The sequence below is a fragment of the Lethenteron reissneri genome, chromosome 49 (genome assembly GCF_015708825.2).
Source record: "Lethenteron reissneri isolate LAM-NWPU_2019-01 chromosome 49, ASM1570882v1, whole genome shotgun sequence".
NCBI lineage: Eukaryota > Metazoa > Chordata > Hyperoartia > Petromyzontiformes > Petromyzontidae > Lethenteron > Lethenteron reissneri.
Window position 1 is genome coordinate 123735 of NC_083827.1, and position 16888 is coordinate 140622.

Sequence of the window (16888 nt, forward strand, 5' to 3'; positions counted from 1 at the left end):
CAATTCTGAAATTGCAAACAGGTAAATGTTGTCCCACCCACCCACCCACCGATACCCCCACCAAACAAAAATAAACGAAATTCGGTAAATGTTCCCATATAACTTATCTTACATTCTCTATTAAAACCGACTTTGCACTTGTCCTCATAAAATAAATTACTCCATTTTTTTATTTTATCAATACGTAAAGTTTCCACTTCAAACTTTAAAAAAATAAAAAGTTATATTCAGACGAAGCTCAGCTTATTCACAATTTATCACCACGGCATTCATTTTGTGAGCTCGCCCTGCAGAATATAAGTGCAAGGAAATTCAATAAAATGGTGTCGCGTGACGGCAAGTCTACTCCACATGCGAGCAGCAACAATAACGTGGATGTTTTCCAACCCCTTGTAAAATCCACTGCTGGATGAACGCCTCAACACCCTACGTCAGTCGTAGGGAATATTTGTATAAACTGTAAGAAACTAGACTCTGTCTTCTCGACAGACCTGTTCTTCACCTGAGGACGGCTGCTTGCGTTGTGGTCGAAACGTCGTGAGAATTTTTATTATGTTTTATTTTATTATTTTATTATTTCCATTCTACGTGACTTTACCGAAAGAACCAAGAAGATGAATCCCTGCAGTCACGAAAGCTTTAAATCGAAATTTATATTAAGTTTATCAGCTAAGGCCCACTGAGCCATAGAGCTCTATTTCAGAAGCAACCTGGCCACAAAATCTGGCTGTCGCCTGATGAAGCTGGTTGTAATTACTGGCGAAACGTCGTACTCAGATTGTAAATGTTGTGGCTTGGCTCTCCAACACACCGGTGTGCTGTACTAGTATACTACACTATACACTACACTATACACTACACTATACACTACACTACACACTACACTACACTATACACTAGTGATGTACTAGTACACTACACTATACACTACACTACACACTACACTATACACTACACTATACACAACACAATAGACTACACAATAGACTACACTATACCTACACTACTATACACTACACAACTATACACTACACTATACACTACACTATACACTACACTACACACTACACTACACACAACACAATAGACTACACTATACACTACACTACTATACACTACACTATACACTAGTGCTGTACTAGTATACTACACTATACACTACACACTAGTGCTGTACTAGTGACGAATTGGCCACGTTCTGTTTACGTGACAACCCTTACTAGTTGGCTGTGTCGGGTGGTGGCGGGTTTAATGACACTTTAATATATTTACGCGATCTCACCCAAAAAAAACTGTATTCTAGCCACAAATGATTGCTCAATGATAAACAAAAACCCTTAACACGTGGAATTGTATAGCAGCCGAATACTCTAAACGCGTGATTTTGATTCCAAATGTGGAGGGAAAAACTGGAGGCCCCATTGAAAAAATCCACGCGACCACGATGAGATGGACACGAAAACTCCAAATACACAGCAGCAGGCGTCAGGGTCAGGGATCGAACCCACGACCTCCTGTATACCAGGCGAGGTAGTTAACATATCACCGCACTGGGCAGTGGAAGTTGGTAACGGTGAAGGGGGGGGGAGGAGGGGGGTTACCCATGGCTCATTAAATGTTTTTTGACCATACTTCACCACGATGCTCTCAGTGGGGGGTTTGGTCAAAGAATGGTGCCCAGGACCGGTTCAGGTGTCACTCGTTAGCCGTGGCCGGGTATCGAACTCAGGTGAGCGGGTTCACAGCGCAACAAAAGGATTAGAGCGGTGGTGCTGCAGTTAGCGCAGCTGAAACTGCAAGTAAACGTAATTACGTTTACTATATATTTTTTATGTCTGTGCACATATATTATTCCTTCCCCTACTTTACGCTGCCCTTTCCTGGTATCCCCTTCCCTGCCCTTTCACTAATTCACCTCCCAACCATCCCCGTAACATTTTTGTAAGTCATCATGAAGCCGCTTGATTAAGAAGGCACGATATAAATTCCTTGATAAGGTCATTCGCCACTAAGTGGCAGGTGATGTCACCATGGCGCTTGTGCCAGGCTAAGTGCACTTTAAGGCCACGTGAAGTGTCCAACGGGACAGACCAGGTGCCATGGGTCGACTGACTTGAGATACAGATACACACAGAAGTCAAAATATCGAGGTGCCGATATGAAACCTGTTCATCCCTGCTGCCCACATCACTGCCACTCACACGCGGATGGGCAAAGTGCCGTTCATGAGCAGCACCTACGAAGGCCAGCGGAGTCCCAGCGGAGTGAGAGGTCAACAACACCACGGCGTACCGCCGCGTACCGGCACGGCGTACCGCTGTGTGCCGGCTGACGTTCCCACCGCCGTGCACACACACACACACACGTTGCCACCGCAGTGCACACACACGCACGCACACGTGCACACACACACACGTTTCCACCACAGTGCGCACACACGCACACACACACACACACACGTTCCCACCGTCGTGCGTACACACACACACACGCTACCACGGCAGTGCACACAAACACGTGCACACACACACGTTCTCACCGTCGTGCGTACACACACACACACACGTTGCCCACCGCAGTGCACACACACATGTGCACACACACACGTTCCCATCGTCGTGCGCACACACACGTGCACACACACACCACACGTTCCACCATCGTGCGTACACACACACACACACACGTTTGCCACCGCAGTGCGCACACACACACGTGCACAGACACGTTCCCACTGTCGTACACACACACACACACGTTGCCACCACAGTGCGCACACACACACAGGTGCTCACACACGTTCTCACCGTCGTGCGTAGACACACACACACGTTCCCAACACTGTGCGCACACACACACACGCGTGCACGCTCGCACGCACGCTCGCACACACACGTGCTCACACAAAACTAATCTCCAAGCAACTTCATTCGCGAGCATCGATGACGCACCACCTGCCCACTTTATTGAATTGTCCTTTTATTTTAAATTTGAAACCAATCGTGGCTCCCCCCCTCCTCCTGCCCTGTAGTAAAAAAAGAATACAAAAAGAAATAAAGAAAGCCTTCAAGGACAATTTACCATGAAACACCGCCGCTAATCTTGCTGTTGAAATGGATTTCCTGCAAAAGGAGCGAAAGAACCGCAGCCTAATTACTTGATCTCGATCCTCCAAGCCTTTATTTTCGTCGAGGACATCAAAGCCATCAGGCCACCAGCATCAACAGTGGGGATTTCTGCCTCTCCCAACAACAGTGCCGCATTCTCAACTAATTCCCTGATTAAGCCAAGAATGTTGGAAGTAATTATCCCAACGCCCGGCCCGTCAATCCAAACGAACGGCGGCTTGTCCACCCTCTAACAACTGGCGGGGGTGGTGGCGGTGGCGGTGGGGGGGGGAGGTTGACGACTAGATGTCAGGGAAGAGATGGGTGCAGGGGCTGGGGGTGGGGGGGGGAGACAAGAAGAGAATGAGCGTGAGAGAGAGAGAGGTGGAGAGAGGAGGAGGACTGGGTGAGAACATTTACTGGGGGACAGGGGGTGGCTTGGGGTGCAAGGCTTGGGTCTTTTCGGGGGTGTCTTGTCATGGATATTTATCTTTTCCACCCCCCCCCCCCCACCGCCCCACCGCCACCAGCTTTTCTAAAGCAGATTACAGATCCTTCTGTCACATTAGTCGGCACCCCCATGATCCCACTGATGTCGCTGATCAGGAAGGAATTATGTGGCAGATACTCGCACACACACCACGCGCGAGCGAAGAGAGCGAGCGAGCGAGCGCGCACGCACGCACGCGCGCACCCCACGCTGCGCACGAAGGCGCAAATGCACTCGCGGGTACTGATGCACACGCAGGTATGCACGTACGTACGCACCACGGTCATGTACGAAGAAGAAAAAGATCCTCCATACAGCCTTAAACAGACTGTTTGGAGCAAGTGCTGTTCGCGAGCACCTATTAAGGCCGGCAAGTATGCAAGAAGGGGTGGGTGGCCAGCACCACCCCCAGCCGCCTTTATCTGCCCAGTGCCGATGTTTGCACACTACTCATTTAAGGCTGAGTAGACCTAGAGAAGGCCCAGATATGGTTCAGATATTTGTCATCAATGCTTACGGCGAGCGGGAATGGAACTCGGAACGCCGGGTTCTAAGTGCTGCACGCCAACTGCTGCGCCACCGCTCCCCCGGGCCTGCACAAAAAGACAAAGATCCCCCATATAGCCTTAACAGACTGTTGGGGCAAGTGCATGTTAGCGAGCACCTACGAAGGCCGGCACGGCACACGAGGGGTGTGTGGCCAGCACCCAATTCGAGCCGCCTTTGTCTCCCCCGTGGCGATGTTTACACACCGCACCAGGTACTCATTTGAGGCTGAGTCAACCCGGGCGATGCCCAGGACCGATTCAGGTAATAGTCACTGGTGTTGGCCGTGAGCGGGAATCGAACTCGGATCGCCGGGGTTCGTAGCGCAGCGTGCAAACCCGCTACACCGCCGCTCCCAGATTCCAAAGAACACAGGATGAGATGTACTATCCTTTGTGCAAGCACTTCCAAGAGTTCATGAACAGTGAGCCTGGTGAAATTTGGGGAGCGCATCGTCAGTAGTGAACCCAGACAGACACATGGGCAGACAGACAAATGGAGATGGACATCAAGAAGACAAACAGATGAACATGCGCTGCATAAATACACTGGGAGGTCCCGACAGATTCCAGATTGACAAAGCAAAGTAGTAGTAGTAGTAATAATGAATGAATGGAAGTGATAATAGAAAGGTAATGAGAGCAGACTAGATGGGGCTGGAAATTGGCCGTGGCTACCTTGCTTTGCTGGCTTTGAGAATAAATCTCTTTTCGTGAAGCTTTGAGCCAGCACGAGGTGGGAGGTGGGGGGGTGGGGGGGGTGGAGGGGGGGAAGTGGGGCGTCAAATTGATGGGAGCACCACTCCAGGTGGTAAGATGCATTGGGGGGGGGCGGGGGGGGGGGTGGGTGCAGGGGGGTGGGGGGCCCGACTAATTCCAGCACCGATGTTGTTATTGCTCCGACAAAAATAGAAAATTCACACGCGTCCCCGTCCGTAACGCTGCTGCATTAAAAATAAAATACGTATTTGTGTGCACGCGCGCGCGCACGTGTGTGTGTGTATGCAAATAGGCGACGTTTCTCACACTGGGCTCTTCTTCGTAGGAAGAATTTAAAAAGAGTCACGGATTTATGTTTTTTTATAAATAAATAAACATGCATGTAGAAGGCCCATTGCCTGAAACGTCATCTATTATCACGTCCACTTATTTTCCCGGGGCAGATTTTTTTCCGTCGTATGGAATTATTGTCAACGTTTGAGGCCCACTGTGGTGTTGTTGTTTGTTTTTCACAGGGTGCTGCTCACTCACAACACTTACCCCAACAGTCTGTTGAAGTCTTCTTGGTTCTTTCGGTAAGTCACGTAGAAGGGAAATAATAAAATAATAAAAATAAAACATAATAAAATACAATTCTCACGACGTTTCGGCCACAACGCAAGCAGCCGTCCTCAGGTGAAGAACAGGTCTGTCTCATTCAGACGCTGTCTTTCCGACAGCCCTGTTCTTCACCTGAGGACGGCTGCTTGCGTTGTGGCCGAAACGTCGTGAGAATTGTATTTTATTATGTTTTATTATTATTATTGTATTATTTCCCTTCTACGTGACTTTACCGAAAGAACCAAGAAGATGAATCCCTGCAGTCACGAAAGCTTTAAATCGAAAAGTCTGTTGAAGCTTCCACGGAGGGATCTTTGTCTTCGTTGTTGTTGTTGTTGGCTGTGCTTGTGCACCGCTGCCGACACATCGAACAGCAGCAGCAGCATCCCGCACCTCCGATTAGCAACAGTTGACTATGTATGGTGCAACAGAAGTTCAACATACATCAAAGAATGTGTTGTCAGCAAATCGATTATTTTTTTTGATCGCACTACTTTTCGGTGGCTTCCCCTAGTCTCTGGAACAACATCGCCACAAAGCCTGGTCTGCAGTCATTCCTGTCGATCAAGTCACTTTAAATCTCTACTTTCAAGTGAATTCCTGCCCAGCTTCCAATGTTTAGAGAGTTGTACGATGTATACATATTTTTTGCCTGTAAGCGAGCACTTCTTGTGCGTTGTTAACACTACGTTTTTTATGGATGCTGTGTTTTTTTTGATTCCTCAATATAATGCCATCGTGTTGAGGCTCTATCTGAATTGTAATTACTATTGCGGATTCAAATTAGCATTCTTTAGAGATACAGAGTGGCATCTGATGATAATCTCTATTTAACTAAATTTTTTTTTAAATAACAATAATTTATGTTGCGATTATGCTTTGCTAGCAATTGTTTTATTTCGCTTATCTGTTCTTTTTAGTGTTGATATATTTACTGTGACTCGTTGCGTATGCCGGATAAGCGACGGTGGTGTTGTATTTGTTGACGCAACACGATTTGAGAGCTTCTTGGCCCAAAGGGTACTCGAAAATAAACTGAAACTGAACTTCTGTACGAGCAATACACTGCTTTACAATCGCTGAGCGACTGCGTTTTCATCGAGACAGGGTGTTGTTTTTAATTGATGCTGATATTGATGATGATGATGGCAACCGATGATTGACAGTGGTGGTGGTGATGATGAAGATGACCAAGCTGGCCGGGCGTTTGGTAAGCAAATGCAGAAACAGGGGACCGAGAAAACACGTTAATATCTTTCGGAAACTACTCTAAATGTTACCTTTCAACCTGCCCTTTAATTCTCAAACGCACAATTAATGCTGCGGTACGCTGCTGGCAAACATTGTAAACAGTGCAATAAGTCACTTTGGTATTTCGATGACAATGGAAGATTGGCAGTGATGATGATGGATTATGATTTACAGATTAATTACGAAAAATAATGTTTGCCAAATAAATACAGCGTAGGTAATAATGCTGAAAAATGGGATTTTAGCTCATAATCATGATTGTCAGGCATGATCAATTCCACTGCTGGATGAACGACACCCAAAGGCTTCATCGCCACCGCTCACGATCTGGCACTTGAACCGATTCCATCGCTCCATCTCCTCCCTGTACGCTCGCCCGGACGCGATCCCGTTCCTTGCTCATCACGTATAAATTCAAATAAACAGTCGTTATAACGTAAGTTAAGGTGTGAGTCAAAATAAGTTGTTTGGAAGGTCGGATTAAGAAAAAAAAATGTTTACAAAACCATGTCGGATAAGCCAATATATTATAATTGCAAATGTTCCTCTTTTGCAGAAAATAAATCTATATAAATAAAGACCTTAATCTGTATAACTCAAAAACCTCCAGGGTACTTCTCGACAAGGTAGAACGCTGGAATTTGGCAAGTAGCTTTAGGAGACAAACATCAACAGGAGGAATCTGAAAATCCGAAATTTTTTATTTGAAGGCCCCCAAATCTTGATTTAAAGTGCCCTATGAAAATGTTTGTGCCTGGTGTCATTCAGACACCGTTCAAAATATAAGATTGCGGGTTTTTTCGTTTGATAGAGCGTTAAACAGCAAATAAAATTAAAGCGAGAACCATTGCTCTATCTTATATTTTATTTTTAATATTTCGGATTGAAGTGGTTTTGAACGAAATAATACACATTTTATGATGTTCAAATCTGAATAATTCGAAAACGATCAAAGATAGGAGCTTCCCCTCATAAACTATTAAGCTAATAAATTTGTGTTCTTTCTAATATAAAAAATAACGGAATCTTTAAATAGAGCGGTTTCCGATAAGTACTCTTTAAATATAAGTCGTCAACTATTTTTGTGGCTTTTTTTCCGGAAAAGTACTAATTGTTCGAAGTAGTTATTAGTGTCTGATCGTAGATAATAATTGTAAAAATCACATCAGGTTAATTATTACATTTATTGAAATGTTTTGCCTGGCGAAGACAGGCTTCATGAACTAGTATTATATATTTTGATTTAAAGCTTTCGTGAATGCAGAGATTCATCTTCTTGGTTCTTTCGGTAAAGTCACGTAGAAGGAAAGTAATAAAATAATAAAAATAAAACATAATAAAATAATTCTCACGACGTTTCGGCCACAACGCAAGCAGCCGTCCTCAGGTGAAGACCAGGTCTGTCGGGGAGGCAGCGTCTGAACATTCATTTATGATGTTTTATTTTTATTATTTTATTACTTCCCTTCTACGTGACTTTACCGAAAGAACCAAGAAGATAGTATTATATATTTCTGTAAAACTAGCCTCCACGTTTCAAACGGCTAAATCTCACATGCTTTAGTTGTAAGCATGCCTAACGCACACACACACACATACCTTGTCAACGATCCCCATTTAGCCTCACAATAGCCTGCGGGTGTAGGTGCTGTTAGTGAGCGTCTATTAAGGCCACCACTACCCAAAAGCGGGTGGAGCCAAACAAAGATAAAGATCCCCCGTATAGACTTAACATGCTGTTGGGGCAAGTGCTTTTCGCGAGCGCCCAGTGGCACACGAGGCGGTGGGTGGCCAACACCACGCCCGGCCGCCTTTGTCTCCCCAGTGGTGATGTTTACAAATCACACCAGGTACCCATTTGAGGCCGAGAAATTGTTCAGATATTTGTCATCAATGCTTACTGTGAGCCTGTTCACACCACGACATTTAGTGATCTAATCAACTCCGTTATGTTATTAGAATCAACGTAACTGTAAAATATGAAAATACATAATAAACTCGAAATTTTTACCGAAGAATTCCCAAAAATCTGGTATCCAAATAGTTTTCATACAAAACGCCTCCTTGGTACCTTTGTTGTGAAGTGTTCGCTTAGCCGGATGATGGACATACAATTGTTTGGAAATGTTAAATGATCATGAAACAAGAAAAACAGAGGCCTTCATCCAGCAGTGAATTGACCACTGCTGCTGACATAAACACACGTACACACGTACACACACCAACGCACGCACGCACACCAACGCACGCACACCAACACACACGCGCGCACGCACACCAACACACACACACACGCGCGCACACGCACGCACACCAACGCACACACACACACCAACGCACGCACACCAACACACACACACGCACGCGCACACGCACGCACGCACACACCAACACACGGACGCACACCCACAGAGGCGGCTGCAAGTGATTCCTGCCGAGGCTGCAGGGGGTGAGAAACTTAAGTTTGTTTTTCATCTGCTCACTGTTGCTCTTTGAAACCGCGCAGCCCCTAATGCGCCAGTGTAGTTGACGGGTAATTTAAGGCAATGAATGCACGGAGGCTTAGGGAAAATCCCCGTAATTATAGACAGCAGGACACCGAACGTGGAAGGATTAGCGCTGTACGGGAATGCTAAGGGGCACCACATGCTCCGAACAAAGGGAACATCCACCCACCCATCACACCCACAACCCCATCCAAGTGTGTGTGTACGCATAGAGAATCCCGGACACGTACCACTTCTATGCCACACATGTATAGGCGATACAATCCCAACACATACCACCAATACACACAAGTATAAATGCAACAGAATTTCTAAATACCACCGGTCTATGCAACAGAATCTCAATACGTACCATCCATATCCACACGCGTATGCAATAGAATCTCAATACATATCACCCCTATCCACACACGTATATGCCATAGCACATCAATACAACCCACCTCAATACCACGTGTGTACATGCAATTGAATCTCAATACATACCACCAACACACGCAAGTATATATGCTACGTAATATCTACATACCACGCCTACCCACGCGCGTGCGTGCCACAGCGTCTCAACACGCGTGCGGCACCATCTCGGTAAATACGCTATCGTGGGCCATGATCAATCCACTGCTGGATGAAGGCTTCCCCGAATCTGTCGGCGTATCGCATCGCGATCCATCTCGCTCCCGCACACGAGCCGATGTCACTCGCTCTGCCACGTGGGGTGGGCGGGTGGGGGGGGGAGCAGAGGTCGCAAACGGGTTTTGATTCCTTACCCGTACCCGGCCGCACCAGGGTCGCAAATGGGTACCCGTACCCGGCCGGGTACGGGTACCCGTTCCCTATCCGTACCCGTACCCTACCCGAAATGAGTGACAGACAGTTACTTACCAGTGACTCACGGCCTACCCGTACCCGTACCCGGCCGCACCAGGGTCGCAAACGGGTACCCGTACCCGTACCTGGCCGGGTACGGGTAGCCGGGTATCAGGTAGGGTACGGGTATCGGGTACCCGGTTGCGACCTTTGGGGGGGAGCGACATGGCGGGAGAAGACCCGGTCCCCCCACTTTCACAGATCGCTGGACATCTGTGTTCCTGGACATCCACGGGGGGGGGGAAGAGCTTCATAGCTCATCGGATTCGCCCCGAGCGTCGACGATTTATCCGATTGTGATTCTGAGCGACGGATGCGGAGGAGGTTTGTGGGGGGGGGCGCAGATTGCGAGAGACGGAAGGAGCAATGGGTTGCAGTCTCGCCAAGCGTCACGCCGAAGAAACTTCTTGCCCCGACGGCGCCCAGCCCAATTTGCCGAGCCTGCAAACAGAATCCAGATGCGTTTGTTTATCCCTCCGTCTTCATCTGACGGCAAGGCGGGCAGGAGAGGAGAGAGGTGGGGGAGTCGGTGGGGGGGGGGGGGGGGGTAGCAGTGGGGGGGGGGAGGAGGGGGATGGGGGGGACCTCGAAGAAATTGTATTCCCGCCCCGCGCGACGCGCAGTGGCGTCGAGTTTTATACGAAGCAGAGTCGTCGTCGCCGTCATCGCCGTCTTAATCGCTGCCGCCATCTTCATCATCGCCGCCATCTTCACCATCTTCATCATCGCCGCCATCTTCATCATCTTCATCATCGCCGCCATCTTCATCATCACCGTCATCTTCATCATCTTCATCATCGCCGCCATCTTCGTCATCGCTGCCATCTTCATCATCTTCATCATCGCCGCCATCTTCATCATCGCCGTCATCTTCATCATCTTCATCATCGCCGCCATCTTCATCATCGCCGTCGTCGCCGTCGTCACCATCATCATCACCGTCATCTTCATCATCGCCGCTATCTACATCATCGACCGCCATCTTCATCATCGCCGCCATCTTCATCATCTTCATCATCGCCGCCATCTTCATCATCTTCATCATCTTCATCATCTTCATCATCGCCGTCGTCGCCGTCGTCACCATCATCATCTTCATCATCGCCGCTATCTACATCATCGACCGCCATCTTCATCATCGCCGCCATCTTCATCATCTTCATCATCTTCATCATCTTCATCATCGCCGTCGTCGCCGTCGTCACCATCATCATCATCATCGCCGCCGTCGTCGACGTCGTTCGTGCAAAACCGCATCTCACGACCGCCCCGCAGACCCTGCGCTGGAGGGCGGCAAGCGGCCGGGCGGCGCGCCGGCGCTCCCAACAATATTGTCCGCAAGCTCTGCCGTCATCGACACGCCAAGATGTAGAATTTTTGGGCCAATTCGTGAGAGCGTTCATACCTGCGGGAGGAAACCGGAGAAAATCCCGCGCCCTCGCGAGGGGGCAACGCTGCATCCCCACTGCGGATGCAAACCGAACGAACGATATCAAGTCTGCACTCTGCCGTGTCACCCTGGCAGGGTATCAGGTCTCGGGACAAATCAATTCCAGCCACCCGAACCCCACACGCCGAACCGTGCGCAGCCAACCGTGCAGACGTCAATTCCCGGGCCGTCCAATGTGGAAGAGTAGACCAAAACACCCCATTACGGCCGAGGCTCCCTCGAAGCGGGAGTACCCCTTCCGCCAGCAGTGGCACGAGCAGGGAATTGCAGGGCTGCGCCTCTGCCTTCGCTGCGGTAACCCTAAACGATTAAACTGTACTTAAGCGTGCGTAACTCTGGCGAGCTACAGCCGCTGGGTATTTTGCGGCGGTAAATGCCAATGGGGGGGGGGGGGGGCATGGGTGGCGGGTGGGGGGCTGGTCGCTGGGGCTATTGACCTCCCTCTCATCGCCGTCGTCACGGCGACGGATTCATTAAAAGCCTCGCAGCGGTTCATTTCATGGGAAGCCTTTTAAAGTCAAACGCAACTACGTTCTTTTTCTTTCATTTCACCAGGTGTGAGGCCCGCTGAGCCTACATATGTAGGTCTTTTTGAGAAGCGGCCTGGCCAAAAATTATAGCTCACCGAAGTTTGCGTAATCATCGCGTGGACATTTTACAGCGGGAGCCACATACTCTAAAATGCATGTCGATTCTAAATTCAGAGAGAAACCGGAGAACTCGGAGGGAAAAAAATCTGTTAGCCAGCACCTTCATAGGTGCTCGCTAACAGCACTTTCCCCAACAGTCTGTTGAGGGCACACAGCGGATCTTTATATTTGCGTGTGTGTAGGTCTGTGTGTGTGTGCGAGCGTGTGGGGAGCAGTGGCGCAGTGGTTAGCGCGCTGCGCTACGAACCCAGCGACGTGAGTTTAAGTCCTGCTCACGGCCGACACCGGTGACGATTATCTGAACCAGTCTTGGGCCTCTCCTAGGTAGACTCAGCCTCAATGGCAATCTGGTGCGGTGTGTAGTAAACATCGCTACTGGGGAGACAAAGGCGGCTGGGTCGTGGTGTTGGCCACCCACCCCATCGTGTACCGTGCCGGCATTAATAGATGCTGCTCGTTAACAGTACTTGCCCCAACAGTCTGTTAAGGCTACACGGGGGATCTTTCTTTTTGTTTGTGTGAGTGTCAGTGCGAGTGACAGTCTGCTGCAGGATGAATAGATTTCATGGTCGTACCTCTACATTTCCATTTGGGCCACTGTGCATCCCAAGATTGTGTGTGAAGCATGGGCCTTAATAAAACCTAGCAATAGAGTAGAAATAATTCATTGAGTAAATAAGATTGCCAGATTGGAGAAAAAAAAAACATGCAGGGTTGTCCGTAAAGATATCATCCATTATTAAAAAATTATAATTAGACAGCAGCTGATAAAACTAAACACACACACACATACACACACTGGGTCGTGTGAATATCTTATCACATGAGTCGCATCCTTCTAAAACCACTCCGTTTCTGCCGTGGCGATCACGGCAGACGTAGCATAGCGGGCGACCGCGAACCGGGCGGAATCACATTGCAGGATAGGCATGGCAAATAGCCAGTGGAAAAAGAAAAAAAACACCTGTACCGTGCTGGCCCAGTATTGACACGGCTCACAAGCGCCAGTGTAAAAAAAACACCTGTACCATGCTGTCCCAGCACTGGCTTGGCTCACAAGTGCCAGTGGAAAAACCAACCGTGCCATGATATTCCAGCACTAGCACGCTGAAGTCCCAGTGGGAAAAACCAACAGTGCTGTGCTGGCCCAGCACTGGCTTGGTTCAGAAGTGCAAGTGGAAAAAGCACCTGTACCGTGCCGATTCAGCGCTGGCTCGGATGTGCCAGTGGAAACGCCCAGTGCAAAAGCGGCAACGCCTTTCATCACTAGCGCCAAGGGGCTCAAGCGTGAATTGTATTCCTCCCAGGGCTGGGCACACAAAAGAACTGCATTGAGGGCAAACTTTTTGTTGCTGTTGTTGTTGTGTCAATCCACGCTCGGGCACGCAAAGATAGGCCAACGCGAGCGAGCGAGCAAAGGAATGGTCCAATTAGGGGCCAATAATGACTCTGTTTGACAAGAACCCTGCAGCAACTAATAATGGAAGACTTCAAATTAGCGGTCTCGGCAGTAAGTAACTGCTCCAGAAAGAAAAACCACCCCCCCCATCCCCCTCCCCCCGTAATCAGATGGAAATAAAAACAAACCCTTGCTTCTCTGTCACACACGCACACACAGAAGTAGAAAAAAGAAAATGAGCACCACGGCGTGGGTGTGCAGAGTGTGCGTGCGGCGGACAGGGGGGCGCGACCACCCTCCCCAGTCTTAGGGAAACGTGAGACACTGGGAAAGGAGCGGTGGGGGGTTGGCTGGAGGAGGAGGAGGATGGGGAGGATGGGGGAGGTTAGGAAATAAATAAAGAGAAGTGGATCAAATTACAGAGAGACAGAGATTGTGTTTTGGTGAAAAGAAATCAACATAATGAGCTTACAAATGGACGTGATGATTCCGAGGTGAAAGAGCGAGATTTTTTAGCGTGGACCCCCCCCCCCCGCCCTCTATCCGCACCCCCCCCCCACCACGCCTCCCCCTCCACAACCACGCTCTCCTCCCACCAACAACACAACCGCAACCACCACAACCACCACCACCCGTTTGTCACCTCCACCGCGCCGTGCTCTCCCGTCCTCGTCACACATCTTCTTCAACGCCCATCAATTTCTCCACTCCGTCTCGACGAATCCTACCCACTATCGATCTGCCCCCCTCCACCCAACCCCCCCCCCACAACACCCTCGCTGATCCCACACTCGCCCCAACCCTGGCGCAACACCTTAATTAAAATCACCCGCCGCCGCCGTTATTAACGTCACCCGGGACGGTATTTATGAACTCGCCGTAGCGTCTGTGTTACAAAAAAAAAAAGCTTACATCGTAAGATATAGATTCGGCATCAATTTTTACGGGCGCTGCCACAGTGCTTCAACGTGTGTGCGTGTGTGTGTGTGTTGAACTTCCTTCGCACCATACGTAGTAGCCAACCGCGCTAATCGGAGGCACGCAACGGTTGACACTACTGGGCTTGTGACCCAGAGGTTGGCATAATGAGCTTGCGAATTCAGAGGTTGGCACTACTGGGCTTGCGAATTCAGAGGTTGGCACACTGAGCTTGCGATACAGAGGTTGGCACGCTGGGCTTGCGAATTCAGAGGTTGGCACACTGAGCTTGTGATACAGAGGTTGGCACACTGGGCTTGCGATACAGAGGTTGGCACACTGAGCTTGCGATACAGAGGTTGGCACGCTGGGCTTGTGATACAGAGGTTGGCACACTGGGCTTGCGAATTCAGAGGTTGGCACACTGAGCTTGCGATACAGAGGTTGGCACGCTGGGCTTGTGATACAGAGGTTGGCACACTGGGCTTGTGATCCAGAGGTTGGCACACTGGGCTTGCGATACAGAGGTTGGCACACTGGGCTTGCGAATTCAGAGGTTGGCACACTGAGCTTGCGATACAGAGGTTGGCACACTGATTTTGCGATACAGAGGTTGGCACACTGGGCTTGTGATACAGAGGTTGGCACTGTTGGGCTTGCGATCCAAAGGGTGGCATAATGGGCTTGCAATCCAGAGGTTGGCATACTGGGCTTGCGAATTCAGAGGTTGGCACAATGGGTGTGTGATCCAGAGGTTGGCACAATGGGTGTGTGATCCAGAGGTCGCCGGTTCAACTCAGGGCGGGCGCTTCAAACAAGGGTGCAAGATTCTAAAATCTCCCCCCCCCCCCACACACCCCACCCCTCCATCCCCGACTGGCTCGATCCAGCCAGCAGTATAAACGGGTGACACCGCAATAGCTCGGTAACCGGGACCCGTGCGGTGGGGTAAAGTGTAGGTACTCTGCCACCTCTCCCATGACAAACAGGCCGAAAGAAGTCCAACATACGTACGTACGTGTGGAAGAGGTGGCCAAATGCCCTCTTATAGAGGGCCCTTCCCGAGCCCCCGTCCAGTGGAGGCACTGACGCCAGCAGTGGAGTGAGTGAGACATTTCAGGGCTGCACCTTTATCTTAACAAAAACAATCATCTTCACTCCAGCGTGCACATTTTCCCACGGCCTCTGTTCACAGCTCACACGGCAGAACGTGTAGATCCTCACCATCCTCACCATCCTCACCATCCTCACCATCCTCACCATCGTCATCCACGGTCTATCCGCTGCTGGATGAATGCCTCCTCCCCCATGCCCGTCGCCACCCATCGTGGTGCAGTGCAATGCACAGAGCCTTGCATAATTAAAATCTCTAAAGGACGAGAAACCCACATCACAATAGAAACATTGACTAACTAACTAACCCATACAACTAACCAAAACCATGCAACTATTGCTAAGCACACAGCTAACCCAACCATACAGCTAACTCTAACCAGACTACGAACTAACCTTAACCATACAACCAACTAACTATCTGAGACCGTATAACTAACCCTAACCTATACAACCAACTAACCAGCTGTAACCATACAACTAACATGAGCGCGCTGGATTGGAAGAAAGCCCAAAGCCCAGGGCATGAACAATGACAACCACCATAGTGGCAGCTTCAGCACACAAAGTAAATTCAGGGAAGATAAATAAAACCTACAGTCACCATCGTCGTCATCATTGTCATCATCTTCATCATTGTCATCATCGTCGTTATGGTCATCATCATCGTCACGGTCGTCATCATCATCGTCATCATCGTCGTCATCATCGTAATCATCATTGTCATCATCATCATCTTCATCAGTGTCATCATCGTCGTCATCGTCGTTATTGTCATCATCATCGTCGTCGTCACGGTCGTCATCATCATCGTCGTCATCATTGTCATCATCATCACCAACATTGTCATCATTGTCATCATCGTCATCATCATTGTCATCATCATCACCAACATTGTCATCATTGTCATCATCGTCATCATTGTTGCTATCGTCATCGGCGTCGTCATCATTGTTGTCGCTCTCGCAAACCAAGATGTGTGCGGACGCGCTCTCATTTCGCCTTTCGCGGGGGTCACGATGCAGGATGCGGCTTGCGCTAATAGTTTATTTTTTTGTAATGAATTTCTAAATCGAGAGCGCCGCTTGGAAATGAACACTCCAGTGCTCACGCCTTTGTCGAGGGCGCGTGCGACCGTCCTTTTCTTCCTGAGCCGCCGAGATTAAAGACTTAAAGTGGCAACCGAGTTGATTTTATGCACGCGCGCACACACACACGCGCGCACGCACGCACGCACACACGCACACACACGCACCGTTTGTGAATTC

The 16888-nt window shown here is 49.2% G+C and overlaps 1 pseudogene; it reads left to right on the top strand.

Moving 5' to 3' along the window:
- The window catches only part of LOC133354854 (large neutral amino acids transporter small subunit 2-like), an 89175-nt pseudogene that overhangs the window by 7201 nt on the left and 65086 nt on the right, over nucleotides 1-16888 (top strand).